This window comes from Anopheles coluzzii, chromosome 3 (assembly GCF_943734685.1).
Source record: "Anopheles coluzzii chromosome 3, AcolN3, whole genome shotgun sequence".
Lineage (NCBI taxonomy): Eukaryota > Metazoa > Arthropoda > Insecta > Diptera > Culicidae > Anopheles > Anopheles coluzzii.
In genome coordinates, this window is record NC_064671.1 from 35,923,588 (window position 1) to 35,947,488 (window position 23,901).

Here is a 23,901-nt window from a genome sequence, read left to right on the forward strand (position 1 = left end):
GTGCTGGTTTAAAATTCGCACACAAAGGTTTTTTTTACGCTAGGATGATAGACGATTTAGGCTTATTTATTGCTTTTGGAACCTTATACATACAATAAAGCACACACAGTGCTCAAGTTGCGTTAGTTTGCGTACAGAAACACAAACAAAAGGCCGGGGTTTTCGCCTGAAGGCCCCAAAAAAGAAAAAGAACGAACGAAATGGACCATATGACGTGACGATAATTATACTAATGCATACTACTAAACCATTTGGGAGGGAATGTGGATATGGGGCCAGCAGCAGAACCTTATCTGTTAACGTCGCTTTGTAGGCTACACAAAACGTCAAACAAACCGCTACTACTACTACTACTACGCCCAGAAGATAGGTAAGGTGCGTCGGTTCTATCCGCGCGTGTGCCTCTCTCTCCGCCTTCTGCCCACTGCCTCCGTGGTAATGACATTCCAGCGAGGACAGCCCAGTCCGCCAGCCTTTATCAGTTGACCATAATCGGTAATTAAACCACCGCCACTTACAATCAGCCGTGCCCCGTGGTACTTCTTCCTCACCGGAGGAGCGCGGTGGTGTTTTAGCGGCCAGTTTCAGGGGAAGCTTGAAGCCGAAAAGCCCCGGTGGAGTGTTAGGTACGGTGCGGTACGAAATGTGTGTGTGTTTACTTATCAAGTTCAAACGCAGTCGGAAGTGCGCGTTGGCGATGATAAGAACACAATGACCATTTGGAGTAGGTATGGATGCCCGCAAACTGGTATGCTGAGGTGTGCAATGCATCAAACTGTTTGCTGCAATCACAGAGCGCGCAATGGCATTCGTGTCCGGGTGCAATCATTCTGCGGGCGGATGTAATGTATTGACGTGGTGTATATGGGAAAGATAATTGCAAATGCAGTTAATACTTCATAAAGAGACATACGTTAAAATGCAATAAAAATACAAAAACGAATCGAAACAAAAATAACTTTTAAAAGGTGTAAAGAACATATGTTTGATATCCGTCAGCGTACACGTGCTGTCAAAATCCAATATGACGTACCGCATATCTGTCAGTTAGGTACGCACAATACAATCCGGCTGATGAATATTTTGACAGACATGGACTGAAAATTGCTTAATTGTTATAACTTGAAAGGTAAAACAACCCAATGTCTGTAAATTATGCTTATCTTTGCATTCTGGCCATTACGCACGAACTGTGGTTTAAATTATTTACGTCCCGAAAAGTGATTAAAGTCACAAATTAAACTGCGTTCTTGCCTTTTCCCATTTTCCCAAAACAACCCAATACAATCTGAAGACTCGTTACGACGCGCGTGTCCATCGTGGCCAGCTGCACGTAGAACGATTTAATTTCCTCACCAAACCGTTCGGTTTGTTTGGTTTGGCGCTTTCCAATCAAGTGTGTTTGTGCGATTTATCATCAACCCGCCCCCCCCCCCCCTTCCCCAAAGGGTTTTGGGCCCTTGGTGCCTTCCGTCAACAACAGCGGAAAATAATGCTTCCCCAACGGAAATCGAGAGGCCACGTTACCGTGTGCGTATGTACGCCAAAACTCCCAATTTCCCAAACGCGCAAACCCAAGCGCAAACCGTTGTTGAACGATTTTGCACTTACGTACGACCCTACCCACCGCCAAATGGTGTCATTAGGCACGTCACGTTTCATAGCCGTAGGTCGGTTCGGCCACCACCCTCCCCAGCGACACCCACAAGGTCTCCCCGGTCCACAATTTCGGCAACACACACCGACACACGAAAAGTTTTGTGGTTTTTTGCCGCTGTCGTTCTCTCCCAAATGGTGGTTGTTCACCACGTTGGACTCCTTGAGAAATAGTATCGGAAGGAGTGCCACGGGCATAACGAAGACCATCGCGTGCGTGTGTGTGTGTGTGTGTAGGTGGTTGGCGATTTTGACGCAAGCAACCGATAAATCATAACGCGTAAAGCACCGAAACATTGCGCACGTGTTTGCCACTTGAGGCACGTGACGTGATGGGCAAAGGAAGCATTTCGATTCGGTGCCGAGCAAAGGGAGCCTTCGTAGTGGAGCTTTTCGAGTGATTTGTTGAGGGCTCGCCATCATCACGTCCTGTGCCGGAGTCGTGAGCCAGTAGGCGAAGGTTTGGCAAACGGAACAGGGCGAGCTGGGGACGACCCTGTTGAAAATATGAAGGGAATTACGAAAACCGATTTCTCACCATTAGACGCGAAGGGTGTGTCTGCCTTTCCGGATTTTTTGTGTGTTTTGTTCGCAACAAACAAGAATCAAACAGTCATTAATTGGCAGTGACACATTGGCGTGTTAAGCACAGAATAACAAACATCATTTTTAATAGATTTTAACAACAATAGAAAAACAAATCAATTCTGTCCCAAAGTAGTCATTTAACGCTTTCTACCAGGTTATCTTCAAGAAAATGACAAATATTTCAATTTTAAATGTATTATTGTGACATCAAATGGATTTTTGTAACTTCTTGTGCTCTATGTTTCACTACCATTAGATTTGACACAAACTAAGTTGAGGCAACGACTCATTAAACCGACATTAAGACTGTTCATTTCATTAACCTTCAACCACTCGTCAACCAGCGATTCAAAGCGTAACCATTTCAAAATATGAAACTCCCAGTGCTGCTAAATCACACGGTAAAGTAAAAACCACATTTCTTTTAAATCGCTTCATAAATTCAATTTCGATTGGCAAACTGTGCTCGTCGTAAAACGAAAACCGAAAAGGTTCAGAAAGATCAATTACCATCTCATCAAGGCAGCATCGCCGAGCAGAGCAAAACACAACGAAACGTGAACACTCGCCGGTGCACTTCTCATGCTACGGTGACAGTTTTGCTTCCAGAAGACGTTGGAACGTTAGGAACGCACACACACACATACCACACAGCGCAGCAGCAAGTTGGTACGTTTTGGATTTCATTGTGCCATCGTGCAATCAATTTTAGCTTCACCAGCTCGTCGCTGGGTCACATCGAACGATGCAGAGCACGGTGTTGGGACGAACGCGCGCACAACCGAGCAGTTAAATGCAACGAGCTAGAGGCTGAAGCAACAGCTTCGACAAAGCAACATACGTCCCGGCCGTACATGGGGGTGTAAAACATTTAAATTCACCAACATAAACATAATCATTACCACACACTGGTTAAATATGCCCTTATTTACCCCGATTTTTGCAGGCAGACCGCATTTTGCTGTTTTTTCGTAAGCACAAAACCAATGTACTATTTTAAATAGCTTCACACACGCGAACTATAACACCGTCAGCACCAGACAGACATCCTCGTGCACGGGGTGTGTTCTTTGGGGCACTACGAAATAGGCTTGGTTGGTTTATTTAGTGGCAACGCATTGCGTCAACGTACAATAACGATTTGTTTGGCTTCGATTCGAGTGTTTGATTTGCAACATATTTGGGAAAGGCGCGCACGGGCATTACTGTTCTCTTTGACTCCCGTGCTCATCTCATCCATCATCTCAAGAAGAGGTCATTTGGGGGAGGGCATAAGAAAATCACTACCCATCACTTGACACATTCCACCGCCCAGCGTTCTTTGGCTTTGATCGGTCATCGCTCACTCATTGGAATGTTTTTTTCTTTTTTTTTCCACTGCAAGATGAGGAGCAAAACCACTCAGAGCTTTACTTTACTTGTTTGAGCACTCTCGAGCCTCACTTCAGCTTGCTAGCTGACCCAGTCGGTGAGGTCCTTAACCATCTTTTATCATGATATCCGACTGCTGCTTTGGAATTCAAACCATTCTCCCTTGGCAGAGGGGGATCGCAATTACGGCACCCAAGCGTGTTGTATTATACTTTCCTCTACCAGACAAAGAGAGTACGCTGAACGGAATAGAAAAACTGCTCCGTCCAATAGGGCAAGACTCACGCGCGGACAAGTGCCACACTTGAGTGGGATACCCACAGACCAAAAAAAAACAAAACAAAACAAAAAACTACTGTTTGCTTGGCGCCGACAACACGTTGCGCTATCACTCGTGCGCGTTTGGTTTGGCGTCTTGCTTTGTCTTGGTTTCTTTTCCGACTGGCTGACAAGAAACCCAAAACACGCACACACAACATACCCACCAGTCGAGTAGCGGGATTTATGCCGTTCATTTGCCGCGCCGCTATGAATAGCAGCCCTACAGTGAGCCTCCAAAATATTGGAGGGAAAAGGGCACACAGCCAGTACCAGGAGCAGGGTGGACAATTAAGAAACGCAAGTCGTTGGATTGAGTAAGGTTATCGCTCAAGCTGAAGAAGTGGTGGTGGCTTTCGTCGAGTGCCGGCCAATGAAGAGCTTCGAAGGGCCAAGATTAATTCGCTGTGAATGTGTTTTGAAGAATGTACAGCCAGAAAGTGTTTCCAATTAGACTCCCAATTGGATTCGGTGCTGTGTGTTCTATTTTTAATCAATTTTATGTGAAGTTAGTTTTTTTTAATTTCTTTTGTCATTTGTTTTCACTGTTAATTATTTTTACATTTTAATTTTCTTTTGTTTAATCGTTAAATATTTCTTGTGTTTATATTCTTAATTTATTCCTATTCTATTTCATTATTTGATTTGATTTGCTTGCATGTTCCAAATTTGTTCTTTGTAACTACAAAACTACTTTATTCCATTAGGTATTTTGCAACCCAATTTGGTTCTACAACAATAAAACCCCTCTCGCTATCCTGTACCATTTAACAGTTCTTCCGAGGAACAGAAACAGACAACGAGCACCAGACAACCCCCAACTGCTGTTCGGTGTGCCCTCGTGCTCGTTTTCCACACCTCGTTTTGTACTAGTTTTCGATTAAATAATTACTAATCGAGAACCACCTGTTTGATCGGCCGCAACCGGTTCTCTCTCCCCCTGACAGTAGGGTTAAATTAGAGTTTCTTTTCTATTCACAACCACTCGCAACAATCGAGCCCAATCAACTGCTGGCAGCTAAGACAACATCCGCGGCACCCGGCTTGATTATTGGGTTTGGATTTTTTTTCTTTTCCAGCGTAGCAGGAGGCGATTTCGATTGTTTATTTGATGAATTTGGAGCATCTGTTTGGTTGCCCTTTATTTCATTTTCTTCTATGGCGTACCGTATTAGGGCAGCCATTCTTTGCGCGTTACACACCCGTTGCCTATAACGGCCAGCAGCAGGAGCGCTTTAAACACACGAAACACACAGAAGGGGAATCCATTTAAAGGTCTTTTCACTCGGCCATTGAAGGGCCAGGGGGGAATGGCGCTTTCCAGTGCACTGCAGGAGGAGAACCTGACCTGGCAACCCACATCAAACCCACTTTGTTTTCAAATGCAGACCGCGGTGAAGAAAGTGGGAGTTTTCCCTGCCGACCTGCCGCGAACCATTGCAGGGTCAGCCGTGGGGCCAATGGTTCCGTCATAATCATATGTACACACACTCACACGTATGTACGCATTGTACTTGAACTTCGATGATCCAACGATTTACCGCGCTTCGTTCCATGCTACTGCTGCCACCACCAGGGACAGCAAACGTGGTATAGCGGATGATCTCGATCGTATTTTTTTTTTTTTTTGTTTCTCTATAGGAAGATCATTTCAACCACCCGTTGATAAAGAGCCTACGGAGCCGGATGATAGGAAATGGCGGCAGGTGCTGTGTATGTGTGTTACGGTACCGGAGCCATGAGGTTTTTTTTTGGGTTTGGCAGAGTACAATTCAACACACACACGCAATCCACTCGAGGAGATAGCATGCCGGCGAAAATCGCACCGTTATGCTTATCTGCTGTGCGTAATAAAAAAACAAGAAAAAAGCCGTGAAGCGTGGAAAACGCACAGCAAAACTGATAACGCCAAAAACGGCCCGCGTCTCTGCCCATTCTGCTTGCCCCTCTCTGCTTGTGTGCAAAAGATCACGCCAATTACACGCCAGCCGATCTAGAAGCCGAGGTTCAGTGCGCTTTTTTCTGGGTCAATTGGTTTGTACAATCTTCGCACAAGGCAGCACACGCTCCCGAAATGAAGCGGAAGGAAGGATGGCAGGCGGGGAGGGCTGTGGCCAATTTACTTTCCAAGTTTGCGGTGCGAAAAACAAGCACAAACAAAGCACAAACAAAACAAAGCGCATGTGAGGGAGCGCGGCTGCGGCGTCGGCGAATGGGCATGTTTGGACAGAATCGTGAAAGAAAAGTGATATGGAGAGACTTTCCCTCAAGAAAATCAGCGATAGAAAATGTTAGCTGATATGTGTGGCTGTGTACATGGAACGGTACCGCACATTGTATCTGAAAACATATTCACTCGATGATTGTAAACACGAGTAGTGAAATGGCTTGATTTGTAGCAATATATGATGATATGATGAAAAGATAACACAAAAACACATTTTTTGGATTTTTTGCCACTCCATTTCATAAATTGTGCTTGAAGAGATCCAACACATGACGAGAACAATGGAAAACACGATTAAGTTGACGATCTCATTTCTAGATCGAATCGAGATTCTGTTCCACAACCTCCGATGTGTAAGCAATTGCACTTTCTAGCGACACTATCGAGCTCCACGTAACGAGATGAGCATAATGTGGGTTTTGTTTTATCAATGATACTTCCTTATGATGCAAATTATCCAAAATTGCCCTAATTCTTCACGCTCAAGTTCATCAAAAACAATCATTAAAGCATTACCTAAAGTGCTTCTCTTAGTTCATCCTTTAATTTATCGTTTTTCGGTGCTAACAAAGCAAAGTAGCCCACCAATATATGCACCACATTTACAGCGGCTGCAATAAGGCAAGGGGACGGTATCCATAACCACCAGCAACTGGCATAACAACAGCCCCGGTCCGTCTCCACCCTGAAAAAGGAAACCGTAACGACCGAACTGTTGATATTTACAATGCCACGCCAAACCCATGGGGGCTAACAAAGACACCACACGCCAGTTGGTCGTTAAGCAGATGGTACGCGACGGACGCGACTCTGGTTTGTGTTATGTTGCTGGGCGAATGCAGATGAAGAAACACAGCAGGTACTAGGTACTAGTTGTATGACCTTCTGGAGAGTATAGAAGCTAAATTTGCATTCAAACTACGCGATGTCGAGTCCCCTTTTAAGGACCTTGAACCTCCACTGATAGTTTGGGCAACTTGTGGTTGTGCGGGTATATTTCTTCAGGAAACACTTACCGACCGCGTGGAGCACGCGAAACTTGAAACTACTTAAAACAACTTCCACTCCCCCCGAAAACCGATAATTCGATTTTGTATGGGCGGTTTTCTGCATGCACCACAACTCAACAACTACTCGGTCTTTTCGGAAGCCGATGAGGTCGCACCGCGCTCAACCGTGGCCTTGCAAAAAGTCACGAAACAACACAACCGCACACTCCACACTCCAGACGAACGTGAGCAGCGGTAGTACGAACCCAACGACGTACACACACACACACACACCTGCTCCGTGAGGAAAAAGGGAGTCACTTTACGTAACAACGAACCTTCTTCTCCTTCCCGTACCTCTGTTTGTACCCTTGCTGCACCCACCATGTGTGGGGTGGTTTTCGGTTGTCTTCCGGAGTTCCACTTTTATCAACACTTCCGTGAGTGCAAAACCGCACGAAACACTCACAAGGTCCCTGGTCGGCAGGCCGATGGGGAGGACACTAAACGCACGTTGTAACGCTCGCTTCGCTCGGTTTGCCAGCAGACGCACCCGTCAGACCCAGTGCTAAACGAAGCACCGACCACTGCTGCCGAGAGCTGCAACAACACCGTCTGGCTGGTTGCCGAGAGCCGACTGACCGTACTGGTGGAGTTGAATGAATGTTTCTCGTCCCTAAAAACCTTGGTGAACTTTGCTCGCAGCCCGTTACATAAAGAGAGCAATTTTCTTTTGACGGTCACATGCGTGTATATGTGTGTGTTTTGCCATCGGGAGAGCATCGGACGCGCTTTTCCTCAATCAAACACGTCGTCGCTCGGAGCCGCTCGGACGCTGCACCTGCACATGCGCCAACACACATGCGATATCCCGTCTGGATGCGTCGGGACGGGCGTCTTTCTCTCCGAGCGACATTGGACGCCCGGAGAGTCCCGAGACAAGGGAGACGCGTAAAGTGGAGTCCGATTCTCCGTGGGCGTCTTTTTGTGACGGGAATATGCTTTGTGAAAGAATCCTGTTCCTCTGTCCGCCCCACCATTGCCTAAGGTTGGTGGATATGCGATTTCTCTCAATGGGGGTAACCTTGAGTCGCGTTTTTTTTGGGGGGGGGGGGGGGGGGTTTGGTTTGGGCTGGGGCGAGAGTGTATGCGAGAGAAAGAGTCATCAACATCAAGAATGCCTTAACATGGTTTGTGTTTCCCCCACTTGACAGGACGTACTAGGAGGCGGCTTATCCTCAATTAGGATCTCACGTCGCCCTTCCTACCACGGTTCCTGACAGCTGAAGATCGATATTATTCCCACGAGCCACTGAACCATGCCTGAACTCGAACGTTATCGCCGGGATGCGTCGTCGTCGGCTGTGGAGCACGTGTTCCGAGACGTGTGCACGACAACGCCCCAAACGCTTTCCCAAGAATGTTTTGGGGATCCTGTCCTCTCCGCTGTGCGTGGGTCTGGAAGGGAGAAGGACTTTGCTTTTGACAGGATGCAGTCACTCAGCGGTTCATCGTTGCGTGGCAAAGCAATATTCAACAACACAGGCAGACCGGATTTTTCGTCCGTATGCGTGGGCGCGGGCGGTTTCCGCGGTCAAATAATGCGTGCAGTATTGCGCCTCCTACGCGCCAACAACGGAAACTCAATTGTGAAACTGTGTTCCCCCGGGGCGGAATGGCGCCAGTAGCAGCTGGTGCCGCTGGTGGACTGGGGAACTGATCCAGTAGCACTGATACGGGCTTTTTTCCACCCACGGATATAACTATTTCCTGGGCAAAGGCAACAAAATAAAAACGATTTCAAGCTTCTACGTGCATGTGCGTCGGTTCATCGGTTTGCTTGAACGATATCGGGCAACAATAATGCGAACAATTTGCTTGGAATTTGATGGAGAAATGTCTCCGTCCACATTCGACGTGTGTGTGTGAAAGAAGTGTCATGACAGTTTCAATACATTTTCTGGTAGAGGAAACGCGCAGCGAGAACATATTTCAAATCTTTGAACACCATCAATAACTGTAATTTTACATATTTTGGGAATTTAGTTTCGTTCTTCATTTTTAACTTCAAATGTTACTTACATTTGTACTGTATCTTTTAGTAATATAAGTGTGTTACTGTCCCGATCTTGTACATGATGTGTAGTTTGTTTTTGTTTCTAATACTTGTAACTAGTTTCGTGAAACATATGTGTCTTATTTTAGTCCTTTTTTCAATAGATATGATTGCTTGTTTTATGTTGTTTTTTACCTGCTTATTCGTAATTGTTGGTGCTATATTAGCCCTTTGTACGTTTACACATTTGTTCATTCCTTTTTCAATAGTTATGTTTGTTTGTTTTATCTTGTTTACCTGTTTGTTTTATATTGTTGTAATGAAGTATTTGCTATTTCCAGAGCAACCCTTATTTTTGTTTATGTTTCATTAGTTATGTTTGTTCGTTTTTTTTCCTATTTGTGTTTGGTGTTATATTTTTCGTTTGTAAGTTAACGCTTTTTTGAGTACCTTCTTCTTAAACCCTGTCTAGCATACACATTTTAACAATGTTTTGATGTAATTCCGAATTGAGTAAAACATACCTGTTAATACCAAAATTGAAATGGTTTTCGTTTTGTCCACAACTTTCAGTAAGCTTGTATTTGTTCCTCGAACAACGAACGAGCCACAAGCCGTTAAAATGAAATATAAATGAAAGCAAACAAACGGCAATTGTTTAAATACTCTCCAGCAGCGTTGGAGTACGTTCCGTGTCTCGTTTACTCCCCAACAAATCCTTTTTATGGCTTAGAGATTCCTGACATTGCTAAACCATTCTCCAGACCGTTTTAAAATTACACCCATGCGATACAAAATCTGTGCAAAGTCATCTTCCCTTCCCATTCCACATACCATGCCACGGGCTGGAACCTACCAGAGGAGGCCCGGGGCAACCATAAACAGATGCCCCCCAAAAACCACCGCCGCATCAGAGCGTCGAGCAATAAAAAGTACATTAAAAGAATTGTAAACATTTGCGCCAGCATCAACGCGCCTCCACACACGGAGGCCCAGGCCCTTCTCAACCTTGGTTGGCGCACGTTGGCCAAATACCGCCATACGGGGGGCTGGGCTCTTTAAACCAGAACCAACCGTGCACGACCCTGAAATGCGATTGAACTTGGGCGGCTGGAACACCCGCGGGCTGGGACAACATTTTGGGCCAGAACGGCAAGAGATAAAAAAAAGTAGACTGGAGTTTCAAACAGCACTGCACACCATACAGGCGGCCCCAATACGGGCCCACACGGGTGAATGTGTGTGTGTTTTTTTAATGAAATTCTTCCGTCCCGTGGCTTGGGTGATCTGACGAGTCGATCATGCCCCCCGCTGCCGTTTGCTGCTGGTCTCGCTTTGTATCGAACCGCGTAAGAACTGACGCCGACCGAAAAGTCGATATGGGTTTGCTTTGCGGTCCGTCCCCTTTATGTAGGCCAAACCGAACAACACAGCTTTCGAACACAATCGCCAACATGGCCACCATTTGTAGAGCTTGACCGATGCTATTTGCCTTATACGAACAAAGAAGAGAAAGAGCGAACGTTGGATATCGTTGGATGATGATCATCATCATGCCGCTGCCGCCGCCGCCGTTGGGGTGTTATCCGTTAGAATGACATTGAAGCGGGTGAAACCGACCGAAGCACCATGCGCCTACCGAAAAAGACCGAAAAAAAACACGAAGCGAACGAGCACACAAACACTCGGACGCCCGGAAGATCGCCCGGGAACGTGTGGTCAACGGGCTGTGGTGTCGGGCGCGGCCACCAATCAATACGGTGTAAGATTGTGCGCACGAAACGGGGTCACCGGGGCACGGAAGCAAGAAGAAACCAGGCACGGGCGTTCTTCTACTGTTTGGACAAACGATGGAGCCATGTAGCCAAAAAGCAGTGCGAGCCAAATCAATGGAGGGAACCGGATGCAGTGACACTTTGCCAAGTACAGCTGGAGAAGCTTACGAGATTCGTTGTAATTATAAATAGTTTTATGAAGCTGCAATAATGCATTCTTAATGATTTGGCGCAATCGTTCGGGGAAGCGTTCGTTTCCATTTTGAATAAAAACGAAATTAATTTTGAATTTTAATGTGCATTCAAAATGTGAATTTTAAACAAAAATCTTGCCCCAAAAGGAGGATAGAACCTTCGTTTCATCATTCCGGATGGAATCAGCAACTCCAACACTCATTCCTTTACCCTTTTTATCAGTATTTACCCAGAAGCTGTTCTTTCCATTTTCCTTCAAATTGTAGAAAACATGGAAACGCTGTGGGTGAACTAACGGTAGCAGCATCAGCACATCATCATATCCATTTTGCACCTCTCCACACAGACACTCCACAAGCACGGGAGGGACCATTCAAAGTTTCACAAATCGATTATGATACCAACGCTCCAGCAGAGCAAGCCCAAGACAAGAGCAAGTCGGCACGACCCTACTGGAAACACATTTTCACGTCGGCACGGGACAATTTTGAAGCAAAAAGCCCACAAACCATGTAGGTTTGAGAGTGTCTGAGAAAACACTCATTCTGCATTCTGTTGCATCATCATCATCATCATCGGCATTAGCAGAGTGGCAGAGAGAGAGGTGGAAGTTTTGGCCCGCAAGCTACTAACGGACCATTAATAAATTATCTGTACCGAGAGTATTTCGTACCGGCGGTGGGTATTCCCCAAAACTCCTCTCAACCTTCACCGTCTTCTTTTCACTTCAAATAAAGTCTCTCCCGCAAGTAAATCTTATTGGACACCACACCAGAGGGCACAGTGGAGCCTCAAAAAGGGGGTGTAAAGTTTAATGAACAAATCGGGCGACCGTTCCGTCGTTGTGCCGTCTGTAGCATCGTGCAAAAAGCGAATGAAGCATAACATACACACACACATCAACAGCATTATGTCTGAGCTGACTTGTGCTTGAAGGAAGAAGATGCGGCTATTTCTTCTGGATTGTGTCATGTTTTGTGGCCTTTTTCGAGCACAAATCAGCATCACAGCCGAGATGGGGCGGGAACTCGCTCCTTTAAGAGGTACGCACACGTACGCACGCCAGCAACTAAAGCGGTTACGATGTGAGACAAATTTAGGAATGTATATTTTATACCACCGCTTTTGTGCGGTAAGAATGGTTTGTGCATGGGGTTGGTAATGAATATTTTATGTAACACGTTTTGGGTTAAATCATGTCGGTGCGGGAAGGTTTGTTATGTGTCCGTTGTATGATTGCAAAAGGTTTTGCCTTTTTTTGTGTTGGCACAGATTCCAATGAGACCTCGTTGCGGTTCACAGATTGACTCCCATTTTGGGGATTAAAACAGGGTAAAATATGTCCAATAGGAATATAAAAAGAGCGAAGGAAAAGAGTCAATAAACCGAACCGAAGCATTCGATCATCAGCGTTGACATTAAACAGAGTCGCCCGTATAAGTCATTAAAAGTCATTCATTCTAGAAAAAAAGCTCCTGAGAAAATGCCGAAATAGTTAAACCACATATTCAACCAGAAACAAAACAATAACACACACACAAAAAAGACAAAAATCCCCAACAAGAGCAAACAATCAAACGCTAATGGTCGCGCACTACTGCCACTGGCGCTCAGCCCGTAGGGGCCAATTATCCACTTTGTTTCGAGGCGAAGCAGCCGCAACGCATCATTATTGACCGGTTTTCGTCACTTTTCGTCAAACCCGTTCGACGCACTAGCCGGATGGTTTTACAAGAGCAGCCCCACAGCGCACCCGAAAGCCCAATATAGTCCAACAATAAACGCGTTTATCGCGTAGGGCCTTGTGGAGCTCGCTGCAGCCAAGGACAACACTGTCTTCTTTGGCTCCCTATAGAAAGGAAAAAGAGCAAAATAAGGCAAAATAGTGTGTAAGAGACGAACCTCAATGCACCATTTTGAAACATTTTACAAAACAAAATGGCAAATTGTTTTACCAAGCTGCAAATCATTCAAGCCAGACCGAAAAAAAGAAGACCTCGCAGACAAAACACCCCCCGCCCCATCTGTAAAATATATTACACCCTTTTATCATTTGTGGGCAACTGTTTGGGCAAAAAAAAAACCATAACACCTTAAAAACGAGCATTTCGCTGTCACTTATCGCGCACGGGGGTCGTTTTCCTTTTTGTGCGAGATGAAAGAAATCCACACAAGGAAATGGAACGACACGATAAGGGAAATGTGTCGCTCGTGTGTGTCGTTTCTGCTCTTGACACGGTTGAATGACGCACTCTAGTAAATTGAAAAATATTGTTTCGTTAGACAAAAAAAACACACACACACACACACAAAAAGATGTGCTTAGACGCAAAAAGTGCTGTATGAACGATTGTTTTAGGGGTGGTGTTCATGAAAAACTTGCATCCGAACTTTGTAACCTTTTGAATTTCTCACCCAAAAGTACAGAAACTGAGAACAAAGAAAATAATTTACAAAATAAAACACAAAGTTGTGCATGCCTTCAACTAAACGACACTGAGCAGGAAGCATATGTGCTAGTTTTGTTGATTGGAATAAAGTTTTTGTATGCCAACACAGCAAAACGGAATTAGCAAGATAAGACCAACAAAAGTGCCTAGTTTTTTGCCTTATTTTCTTCCTCAGCATAAACGTTCCAAACGAGCACCCACAACCCAACCCACCACTCGGCGTTGGCTAATTGTTGCCGCCCGCGCAGCTTTTGCTCGGGGTTTACTGTGTAGCTTCACTTTCTTCGACTAATTAAAGCCGCCGTTGCAGTGTCGATCGGGGCGTTGTGCTCGGTGTATTTGTTCGAAACGAATTGGAATAAATGAGCACTAATCGTTCGGAGTACGATGTTTTTTTATGCTTCTTTTCTTGCCCTCCAGTTGACCACCCAGCAACCTGCCCATTAGTGTCATGTGCACACACACTACACAAGGCATATAATGGGCAGTATCATATCAACAAATGGGACTATTTAGCCGGCTTATTATAGCAATAGGAGTGAAGAATGAATGGAATTGGTGATTGAGTAACTCTTTGATCGTTTGAAGATATATTTTTTAAGATTTTGTAATAAAAAGATGTTGAAATTGTGCCTTAAAATATAAAAATAGCTCAGAAATTGTCGAAAATCTATACAATCATGAAAAGGCTACCAAACCAGGACTAGAAGTCACTCTGTTTATCAATTTAAAGTGGTCCTGCTTATCTTTCTTTTCTTCCGAAAGTCTGCCGTGATCCTTCACAACGAATTAGAACGTTTCAAAAACAATTAACAATTTAATAACAAAACAAAAAACATGAAAGCCAAGCCAACCACAGAGAAGCATACAGTAAAAAACATTTAAAAGTTGTAGCAAGCTTTTAAATAATGAAATCAAATTACCTCCCGGGCAGGAAATTAAATTCCTGCTCACGTTAAAACGTCTCGGACAAATCGAATCAAAACAAACGAACCGAATATACTGGGGGACCCAAAACAAAAAACAGACACACACACAAACGCTCAAGCCAAACCAAGTCCGCTCGAAAAGGTTGGGTCAGTATTGTTTTTTTTTGCTGTCCTTCAAAGGCCTTCATAAGCCAAAACGTGGAGAAAAAAGCTGACCAGCTGAGAGCCGGTTAATAATGGAGACGCCAAACGAAAACCCTATTCCCCATTTGCTCAGAACACACAAACACACACACACACACACACACACACACACACACACTAAATGAAATTCTGCTTGACGGTGGAAAAAGAGAACTTCTTTCCTTTTTTTTTTTTTTTTTTGAAGAACGGAGACAGGGATGGACATAATATTACCTTGAGCACGATCAAAAGTTGTCCCAGGAGAACCATCGAAACGTTGGATTTTTGAACAAACGGGTTTGTTTTTATGCATTTTCACGAGAACTCAGCGCCGAGAGAGCTAACTTTTCCACCCGAATGCCCAAAAAAGCAATCATCACCAAGTTCGTTCCGCGCCATGTTTTCCCCTCATGAGGGGGGAGGTTAAAGCAAGGGTTGGAGCAGTGTCCAATGCTGGACACTAAAACGTTCTTCCCATGTAGAACTTGTTTTAGGAAGAAAAATCAACTTGTTTGACCGTTAGAAGAGCAAACGAACAATCGAAAGAAGACGCCCAACCAAACTAGTCGCGAATCGCGCGCTTGGGTGGTACATGGACAACCATTCCAACACACCACAGCTTCCCCCTTCTGACCAACCGCACTGTGTCTTTTAATCCTTTATTTGGTGTCATTTTGGCTTGCCTTTTGATTTGTTGTTTTCGTTCGTTTTCGTACCAACAAAACCCGTCGAAAAGCTTCCCCGGGCATTGCATCATTGGTAAAAAATGAAGTCAATCAGTTCGGAGCAAAACTACACCACACACCCATACCAGAATGTGTTTGGCAAACTTTGTGTCAAATTGTGCCACCCAAGCAACAGCAGAAAACTGACAAAAAAGGCAAAACGAAGACAGGAAAAGACACGCCGTGGCGTATCGAACAAAACCGGTATTGCTTTGCTGCACAAAGTATTGCTTAAGAACGCAACAAGAAGAAGGTTGTAAAGTTAACCAACACGCAGCAAAGTTGTAGCGCTGCAAACATAAAAAAGATAACTCCCCAAAGGTACGTGTGTCTGAAATAGACGACGAACGACACACTTCAACCAAAAAAAAAACTTGTTTGACGAGCCCGAACCCCGAAAAAAGCGAATGTGGAACTGATGGTTCTTTTGTTGCTTGTCCCAGCTTCAAAACAACCAGCAAAAGGCAGCGAAATTTTACTTTGTGCAGCACCACGCCATGGACAACAATGAGTCTGGGGTGGTAAAACACATAAACTGTCCCTTTCCAAGGCTAGGCGGCGGGCAATCGAACCTGCACACACACACACCTGTCTCTCCTGCTTCTGGGGGACCCGTCCATCCATCCATCGCACATAATGTTGCATATGCGCTGCTGCTGATTGTATGTAATTTAATCTCATTTTTCTTGTCCGCTACCGGCCTGGCCGGGTGTGGTGGAATGAAACACTTTCCATGGGGTCCATGTGGTGCACATTCCAATGGGGCAAGCTAATCCACTTATTGTTGCACAATTGCAGGCTCACAACAGCAGCTGTAGCAGAGAATGCAGGACACGCCACACAGGAGCAGCAGCGAGAGAGAGAGCAACAATGCCAAAAAGGAACGATTGTGCTGATACGACCGAAAAGGCGATGCATTATCGTATTACGGTGAGTGGTTGGTTCATGCAGTGGCAGCAGCATAAAAAGGGTGCAACAAGTGCAGAAACGTGTCTCGTTGTTGAAGAAAGCATGCTTTAGTTGCACTAAAATGCCAGCATTTTGCATTTGTTGGCAGTAAAAGAAGAAATCTCTTCTCTACGATAAAATTCTAGCAAAAGCTGATCAGCGTTACTTTCAAGTGATAGCTTGGATGATTTTTTTGCTTAGCTAACATCACTACAATGGCAAACATTGGTTATGGAAAACTCAACGCCAACTTCATTTTGATTGTTTTGTAACCGCAAGGCCAGACGAGGTGAAATATACAGCGAAATGAACTACAGTGAACCCTCTCTTATTTGACACCTCTCCAATTTGAAAAACCTCTCTTATTTGAACATTTTGCACAGTCCCTTGATTTCCAGTACATTTTTATTCCTTTAATTTGGAAAACCTCTGAAATCTCTGTCCCTCTTATTTGTGTATGGTGTTGCCATGGTTATTGAAAGATGTGTGCTCAAATTGGCGATTCTGTTCGCAGTTTCCTATAGCAAAAGTTAAGGCTGCATACTAAATGTTCTGTCTCTTTCTTGTTTGGATGGACCTTTCATTCACTTTTCACCTCTGTAATTTGAAAACCCCTCTTATTCGACAGTCCCATCGCCTCTCAAATAAGAGCGGGTTCACTGTATTTGACAGGTGAAATATATGTCAAATAATGCATCACAGCAACAAGCTGAGGTGCAATGTAAACAAATAACGTGTACAAAATCGCAACTAAATCCATTAAAAAACTTCAATGTTAAGTATTTCTTTAATTTTCATTCAACAATTCATCATTTCTTCCCATTAACAAATGTTCCGCTTAAGAATATGATACTCTTTTTGAGTGATTTTCGAAAGCGGATGTTTACCTGTCAAATATTTCGCCTGTCAAATAGTTCATTTCGCAGTATATTTCACCCTTTCTGTCCGTGCGGTAAAGCAAGAAGAAGAATGATAAAAAATACTGTCAGAATTCAGTAGATCAACGCTTTTCCATGGGTTTTCGAGATTTTTCCACATATGGGCCTAATTTTTAGCTGGAACAGAGCTAAAGAATGTCATGTACGACGGGTGAGGTTTTCCAAAAGATTGTACAATGAACTAGCTTGGTGGGAGCTTGGAATTGGACCTACCCGATTTAGATTCCATGTTCGGAATCAATTCTGGAGCCGATTTCTATGCTTGAATCAATTTCTATTCCGAAGTTTACTCCGGCGTCGATTCCGGAGCCTATTCCGGAGCCGATTTCGGAGCCGACTCCGGAGCTGATTCCGGAGGCGGCTCCGAAATCGGATTCGAGCTGAAAATCACAATTTGCTCCGGTAACGAAATAAGGATTGTTCCCAGAAATGAAATCAGATCCGGAATGAAAATCAGTTCTTGTATTAAAATAAGAAGTTTCAGAAGCAACATCAGTCCAGGAATTTGCATGAGAATGGATCGTTTACATTTTGATTCTTTGAGGCTATCAATACATAACATCATTAAAACCCGCACGCCTATTCTTATGGAGATACCAAAACCGATTCCGATTTCGAAGCCGATTCTGATTTCGGAGCCAATTCCGATTTCGGAATTGATGCCGGAGCCAATTCTGGAGCCGACTGCGGAAACTGATTCTTGGCCTACTATCTGGAATCGTTTCCAGAAAACTTCGGAGCTAGCCAGAATCGATTCCAACGAAAACTTCATTTTCCCCATCACTACTATGACGTGTCCAGGAAGCAGCACAGCAACGCAACACAGCAACACAGCATCTAGGTGTCCTACTTTAGTGGGCCGCCTTTGGGAGTTAAAAGGCACCTGAAATTTGCATCATCCTATTCAAAAATTAAATTGCACGCATCCTAAAGTTATTAAATACCCCCGGAATTATCTTGCATAACCCTGCAACCGGGCCAGATTAACTAGTACATACACAAAACCATGTGAAATAGCTCAGTTTCCCCTCAATTTTGAGATAAAATGCTATAATATCTGTTAATATAATGATACAATCTATATTTGCATGTAAAAGTAAGTTTAAACGCATCCAAAGACACACTTCAATGGATCATCAAAGAATACGGTAGCTTCAAAAGTTTGTTTGTTCATTTATCAAACATTGTATCTAAAACGAATCTGCCACCATTTATCTAACACACGTACACACAAAGCACCTTTCTTCTTCCCAAACCTTCACACGGTGGGTGGCGTTTGTGTGAAAAGCTCCGGTCAGGAAGTCGTTGGCGGGATCGATTTCCCACGGCGCTTAACGACAAATCAACGGACGAACACGACGGGTATCGTGTTGCCGTTCAAAGTCACACAGGGCAGGGGGTTTGCGCGGGCTGGCTGGCTGGTGGTGCCCGTGTTTTGCAAGAGTGCTATGAACCTGTACGGACGCGGTCGTCAAAGCGCCATGCGGAGTGTCACTCTTGCACCATTTTGCTTGCACTGCACCCTAAAGTGCCCGGGAATGCAGTCTGTAAGCTAACACCACCAAGGGATCACTCCAGTGATAGGAGGGCCCAACGTGTGTGTGTGGTGCTGCTGCTAATGGAGGACGAGTCGAAGAAAGTGGTTTTTCAACTGCTAAGACGAGAAAGCATGAATAAAGCGAACGACGAGCGAAAAAGAGAGTTCAACGACTACTGCTGCAGGTTGCTGGTAGAAGTTGACTGATAAACGGTGCAACGAACTGTCCCTCTGCCACCTCCTCTTCCCTTTCGCCCGGCGCCGTTTCGATGCCGTTTGTCGAAGATGTTACACACATTTCAACCGGAATGGGACGAGGGATAGTTTGAGCTCTCTCGCTCTCTCTCTTCGGCATCCCCGATTTAATTTCCATGGAAATCCTGTTAACTCGCACTGCGGAAAAGGGCATCCGCAGCACATCAGGAGCACTGATTCTCAATGTGCTGTGTGCGTGTTTGTGTTTGTGTGGTCTATTCTTTATTGCATTTCTTCAGCAAAAAGACACATCCTTCGTTCGCTTTTCGTTTGCGAAACTGGAAACTGGGACTCCCTTCGGCGCCGGAAACTACCCCCCCCCCCCTCTGGACCCCGGAGGAAATGATTATTCCTTTCAAGCTCCCTCCCCACAGTGGCATCTAAACACACACTCTAAAGACGATTAAATTGTAGCGAAAGGAAAATCGATTACAGCTACCATCCGTGCGACCGCCGCGTGTTGTGCAGGAAAAAAAGTGAAAAGTTGTAATATATTAAATCCACTTTTTTCAAACCACAAACACAAATGTGTGGATGGTGCCTTTTCCTTTTTTTCTTATCTTCAGCTTTGCAAACACGGAAACAGCGCCCGAAACCGAAAATGTGCATGTGCATGTTGCACACTGTTTAACTAGGGGCCGCCGCAACAGCCCCGGGCCGGAAATGCATTCCTTAGACATACAAAGTTAGTTGGGAGGTAGGGGGAGCCGCATAATTTTCAGAACCCTTTGTTCCAGAGGCGTAGATGGCTTGGAAAAAGCATTTTCCACCAGGCGAACCAAGAGCGCCAACAGTAGTTGTTGATTGTTGCATTCCGTGCTGCAGCCGTGCGCGAAACCCCACTTGAGAGTCGTTTCCACTCTGTAACGTGGGGCGGGAAAAAGGCAAACCCGGCGTGTGTGGGTTGAAATGACTTTTGATTTTTTTTCCGAAAACACTGCACAAAGGCGGTGCTACGACGATTGTGCTGTCGTGGGTTGTGGTGTTAGAAAACGTACAGATGAGATGAGCAGTGCACCGGGAAGCAATGGGAACCACGAGTGGTTGAATCTACCAGCTAGCGTGCGGTTGATAAGCGTGGCATTTTGAAGAGAGCGCATCCAGAAACGAAAAGCGATATCTTCGGCTGTCCCTTCAACTAGAGACCGAAGGAAAATGCACTTCTGTCTTAAGCTATTGAAAACTTGCTCTTAAGCTGTTTGAAAACATTGTTACAAATTGATTTGGACTGGGAAGCGCTTCTCTCCTATCTTGATACATTAGACCAGATGTCTTCCATTAAATACTTTGTAGTCTGATTCATTCAGGAACAATAAACTTTGATCTACAATTGAATTCGAACAGTAAAATAACATAAACGAAAATTAAATAATTAATAAATAAAAAAAGGAAAATAAATTACAACACTCCAACCTGCAAAGCTGTATTTTTATGAAGCGATCCGGTTCGAAGGACCAAACATTGCAGCAAATAGCAATCGTCTGTGAGCGAATCAACATAACGTTTTTGACCATACTGCTGTGCAGGGGGGCGGTCCCGTGGTACAGTCGTCAACTCGAACGACTCAATAACATGCCCGCCATGGGTTCAAGCCCCAAATGTACCGTCCCCCGTAGCAAAGATTGATCATCCGGTTGCGTGGTAATGAATTAAGTCTCGAAAGCCTTATAGGCCGGTCCGCGTAGGACGTTTACGCCAAATAGAAGAAGAAGAAGAAGAAGCTATGCAGTTCAGAGGTAATTGGTGAAACTTTAAACATAACAAATGCAATTCAAATTCCCTTCAAAATGCCAAGGCATATCAAGTTCAGGCTTTTACTCGATGCTAAAATATGTGAATTGTAACGCTTTTTGGCCTTTCAGTGCAACTTTCGTTATGGCTCACACAAAACACAACACCGTAGACAGGTGCAAGGGAAAGAGTACATTTGTCTTGTTTTATTGGCCATTAGTTTTTTTTTTAAGTTTTTGAACGTCTGGCGTCCCCCGAAATAGTTTGCATTATAAATAGAGGCGTCTAAATATAAGATTCCTTCCCTTTCTACCCTTCTCAGTTTCGTTTCTAGTAGCAAAGTGGAGAGAAGAAAAATCGATAGTTGTATGTAAATTCAATTTGTGTTGTCCTTAAAAACTCAAATCATATTCCGCGCGCTAGGTGACACACACACACACAAAAATCAATCGACCCAAAAACCACAAACCCCATTATTCAAAAACCGCGCCACATAATACCATTTCTGTCGAACACTGCGCGCCCCGGTGTGTGTGTGTGTGTGTGTGTGTGTGTGTGTGTGTGTGTGTGTGTGTGTGTGATATTTTTAGAAAATAGACACAACATTCCAAAGCCGGCCGACCGACCGCGGAAACACGCGGAATAATTGAGGAATCTAGGGGTCCTTCTTTTGGGACTTGTCTGTGCGAAAAATTCAACTGCTCGACATTCCGAGGACACACACACACTACTACTAAAGTGTGGACAAAAAAAACGAACATTTTAAAAACTTTGCCTCATCGACACAATGACAAAGCGCCACCGGCAGCGTCGTGTCGCCCGTCTAAATGAATTACCCTTCCCGCAGCATAACAAAGCGTCTCGCGGGGGAGCGCGACAACCAAAATGCATCATTTGTTTTTCGCGAGCAACAGAGAGAGAGGGAAAGAGAAAGAGAGAGAGAGAGAGAGAGAGAGAGAGAGAGAGAAAGGGAGAGAGAAGAGAGAAAGGGAAAGAGCAATCGCAGACATTACGTAAAACAAGTGTTTGCGCAGAGGAGACGACTTCATCGTAGCTCAGCTGCTTTTCAGTCGTTTCTTTTGTCGTTGAGTGTGTGTGTGTGTGTGTGCAAGATGAATTGTTGCTTGGCAAAATCGTCTACTTTTTCCCTATGCTGTTTCGCCGCATATTCGCCCAAAACCCAAGGAGATGCTGTTCACGTTGCCTTCTTCTAACAACTTTTCCACTTATCCGCTGCATCTCCGAGGCAAAAAAAAAACAGAAGCGTTCGCTCGTTGCAGCTCCTCGCTGTAACAGCATCCAAGCAACCTTGTGCTTTTGTTGTTTCGTGTGGTACAACTTATTCTCTTAAAACCGTCCACTCTCGTATACTTTATCATTTTCAGAGCAAAAAACAGACCACACAAAAAATACAGTGGCTCACTAAATTGATGGAACACTCAACTTTTTTCCGCTTTGACTAAAGTTTGACTCAAAGCTTTGATGCTAAAAGAGAGGGTAATTTTTCTGAGCATCGATAAAGTTTTTAATAATTGAAAATTCTCATACAGTGAATCCTCTCTTATTTGACACCTCTCCAATTTTAAAAACCTCTCTTATTGGAACTTTTTCCACAGTCCCTTGATTTCCAGTACATTTTTGTCCCTCTTATTTGGAAAACCTCTGAAATCTGTATCCCTCTTATTTGTGTGTATGGTGTTGCCATGGTTATTGAATGATGAATGCTCAAATTGGCAGTCGTGTGCGCAGTTTCCTATAGGGGAAGGTAGGTAAAGACGGACACTGCGGGTAAGATGGACACTTCTCATAAATGCATGAAAAAGGCAATTTTCATGTAATTCAACAATACACAATCCAAACTGAAGGTAAAACAACACATTTGAGAACATTTTTCGAGTAATATATGCGAAATTGGTTAAATTCACGAACAAAACAAGTTTTCAATCGTGCGCACCTTTGTGGATCTAATTTGATTACTGCGGGTCTTAAGCTCTGTAACTTGCATTGTTTATATTTTCGGAAGTTTTATTACATGAACGATTTGTCATGATTGTGGCAAAAAACTGGCGAAAGAACGAGAATGAAAGAATTAAAAAATCTTGTTTTCTGATGGTTTAAACATCCTGACACCAAAGCGGGAAAGACGGACACTTTGTCATAGGGAAAGATGGACACCGAATTTGTTGAGTTATTTTACTTCTTATATCAATTGGTGATGAATATATTTCTTCAAATATCTTAAATAAAGGTATTTTGAAGATATAAACCATTACGCAACTAGAAAAAGTAATAAATAAGCGAGAAATGAAACACCGGTCAAAATAACAGTCATGCGTTATGATATTACTCGCTCAACGCTAATGAGGTTCTTCACGAAATCCAATATTTTGTCACGACTTGGACAACTTTAATAAAAAAAGATAAAGTACTGATATCAAATCATTGAGGAATAGATGAGAGATTCTATGCGTTTACAAATATCAATAAATTTCCATCTTCAATGTAAGAAATGGCTTTACCTATTAACAAGTCCCTCAAATATGCTGTGGTCGCGGACTTTCAGCGGAATAATTTCCTAAAGCGAAGTTTTAAATTGTTGTTCTGTAAGCTGGTGCAACCTCCACTATTAGTGCCCAATATTAAAAAAGATGCCTTAGATTCTGCATTCTACGTTCTATTAGAAGCGGTGCTTACAATTCTTAAATTCACGGCTAAATGAATCGTGGTTGCAATCGGCCAAGAATTGGTTTAAAAACGTACCAGGACGTGGAAAGCGATATAATTTGTTAAAATACTGTAAAACGCTTCAATTTCCAACGTTTTCTTAAGGTGTCCATCTTAGTCTTCATGGTGTCCATCTTTCCCATATCAGGTGTCCGTCTTACCCGAACATTTCAAAACTGCACGAAAAAAACCACGTTTTTATTTCATGAAAAAAAATAAAAATCGATGGATACTTCAAAGTTTCAACACATTTTCTAATAAAACATGAGTGTAAGATAATGTATGCTCATTTTCATGGCCGTAGCA

At 44.0% G+C, this 23,901-nt stretch overlaps 1 protein-coding gene across 10 annotated transcripts in view; it reads right to left on the reverse strand.

The window, feature by feature from the left end:
- The window catches only part of LOC120959288 (uncharacterized), a 70,378-nt gene that overhangs the window by 43,675 nt on the left and 2,802 nt on the right, over positions 1–23,901 (reverse strand). The gene's annotated exons all lie outside the window — the stretch shown is intronic.